The following is a 2,338-nucleotide window of genomic DNA, read 5'->3' as shown; positions in this document are numbered from 1 at the left end:
TGTAGTACCTCAGCAAGGAGCGGTGGCCCACTCTGGCACCTGCGGGGGGAGCCAGAAGGACACAGTAAGTAGATCAGTTTGCAAGGTGGGGCTCCAACCACAGCCTCCCAAAGTGAGGTGGCCTACTGCACCCCTTTCCGGGAAGAACAAAACAAAAATGTTACTCTGCATCCCCTAGCAAAGGATAAAGGGCAGGTACAGCCCCTTTTAATTGCTCTGGCTCCCCCACTTTGGGAAACGTGGCTCTAAAGCATGGGCTTCCCGCAGCAGGGGGGGAGCTGTGCCAGGCTGGCCAGCATTCTGCTGCCACCTGCTGACGAACGAGAAGACAGCAAGTAAGGCGGGTGATAAAGGAAGCCCAAAAGAGAGATTGACAACGAAAGGAGCAGCAAGTCTCTGAAGCTAAAAACTCAGCCTGGGGGATGCCGCCCTGCAGGAAGCGCAGTCCCAGAGCAGTGAGAGAGCGAAAGGCAGAGCCAAGCCCCAGACTTCCTGCACAGACAGGGGTAACGACCACATGCCCCCCTCCCCCCCTACTATGCGCTAAGATTCCCTTTGGGTTTTATAGGTCACCTGACCGCCAGACAAGTTTGGCTTAAAATATAACCCTCGCACATGAGTGATAAGCTTCCTCGAACAATGGACTGTGAGACCAAATGGTCAAGGATTCACCCCAAAGGAAAGACGAATGCAAGGAGGGCACGGAGAAGAGATGAGTGATAACAGCGCAGACAGGGCAACTCCAAAGGAAAGACGAATGCAAGGAGGGCACGGAGAAGAGATGAGTGATAACAGCGCAGACAGGGCAACTCGTGAGGACGTCCACAGGCGGGGAAACTGCCGCCAGGGGCTGCCTGGCTAACCTGCATTAACAGTTAGAGGGAAGCTAATTTGCTTCGAGGGTTGGCTCACCTAACACTCAATGCAATGTGGGGAGGGGCCTGGAGAGCCGGGCCTTGAACTTGTTTCCACACAAAGACAATGAACAGCTACAAGTGGTGCAGGTCCTTTGCTTCCATTACCTTCTGGGTTAGCCCCTCCCCTGCCCCCAGGACATGTGGTTACTGGGGAGATTTCGGGTGTGACACATGGAGGGCTGCTCCTGGCACCTACCTAATGGGCAGAGGCCACTGGCTCCCCATGCGACAATGCATAGGACATGTCCACGTGTCACAGGCCAGGGCTGAGGAACCTGGCTATAGAGCTTGCTGAATTCTGCACTCACCCTAGAACTAGAATTAAAAAGGATGGTTGCTGTGAGCTGACCTCCTTACAGCAGTAGCTCATCTGGAAGGAGCTGGTAAAACTAAGTCAATCATTCGTTCACAAACAATTGTCTAATTTTAACTGCCATGCCATTCTGATGTCTTTACAACATGTGATGGTCAGGGCTGTGGCCCGCAAGCCCACAGTCAAGTCATAAGTCAGTGGAGGTGGGGAAAGAGGCCCTGCACGGTTCAAGGAAGAAAATGGTGAGAGGAAGGCACTGATTTTAGCAAAAGCTTGCAAATGTCTGTAGCTAATGAGGACCTGAAGGAGTGAGAGATCTACTGGAGGAGCAACTTGAAGAGTCTGAAAGGTGGCTAGGGTGTTTCTTCCTCTGTGTACCTGCTCATTCTTCAGGGGTCAGGGCAGATGGGTAATAGGGCTGTCTTATGAAAATCTCATTGGGAAAATCTTACCCCAGCCGCCCTATAATCCTAACCCTGCCCATCTGCCCTCCAGGTTTCTTTCTATCTCCAAACTCTAAAGAACTTTTAAAAGGAATGTGGATGATTTGAGTCTCTTAGGGATGCTGCAACGGCCATTTTGAGGTGGTGCAAACTGATGTGGTCAGAATGCTTCAGGGAAGGGTTTGAGAGATGGAAACTTGGCCTTCAAGCAGGGACAGACTGACACGGAGGACATGCTGACAAGCAACAGCTTCACATTTTGATATGTTTGTGTAATGAGGTGTCTAAGATTCTGTTGAAATTCTTTTTAATTCACCCTTATTTATAAGGAAGCAAAGGCTGTCAGGTCAAAGAATAAGGACAAGATTATCACACACAGTTTAGGTGAGACCAGAAAATGGAAAAGCAGCTCCACATTTAAATGCAAAGGGAGAGGAGGAACTAGAGAAGAGAGCAAAGCCAGTGTGCGGACTCACATCGGGCAGCACCGGGTTCACCTCGGTGTCAGCCACCTTTCCACGCCCTCAGCGAGGAAGGAAGGAGGGAGGGTGACTGACCAGGGACCGGACCTGCCCCAAACCCACATGGCAGCAAGCTGCCTTCTTTGGACATGCGCACTCACCAGAAGGTAGGACCAGCTCCATGGTTTCGTCATCATACTCCAC

At 51.4% G+C, this 2,338-nt stretch overlaps 1 protein-coding gene across 1 annotated transcript in view; it reads right to left on the bottom strand.

Annotated features, from left to right (window-relative positions):
- RETREG1 (reticulophagy regulator 1) overlaps positions 1-2,338 on the bottom strand; it is a 128,335-nt gene that overhangs the window by 2,589 nt on the left and 123,408 nt on the right. The window lies entirely within an intron of this gene.

The sequence above is a fragment of the Echinops telfairi genome, unplaced genomic scaffold (genome assembly GCF_000313985.2).
Source record: "Echinops telfairi isolate 266 unplaced genomic scaffold, ASM31398v2 ScPeMD7_7469;HRSCAF=8507_1, whole genome shotgun sequence".
Lineage (NCBI taxonomy): Eukaryota > Metazoa > Chordata > Mammalia > Afrosoricida > Tenrecidae > Echinops > Echinops telfairi.
This window is presented reverse-complemented; position numbering and strand designations above follow the sequence as displayed.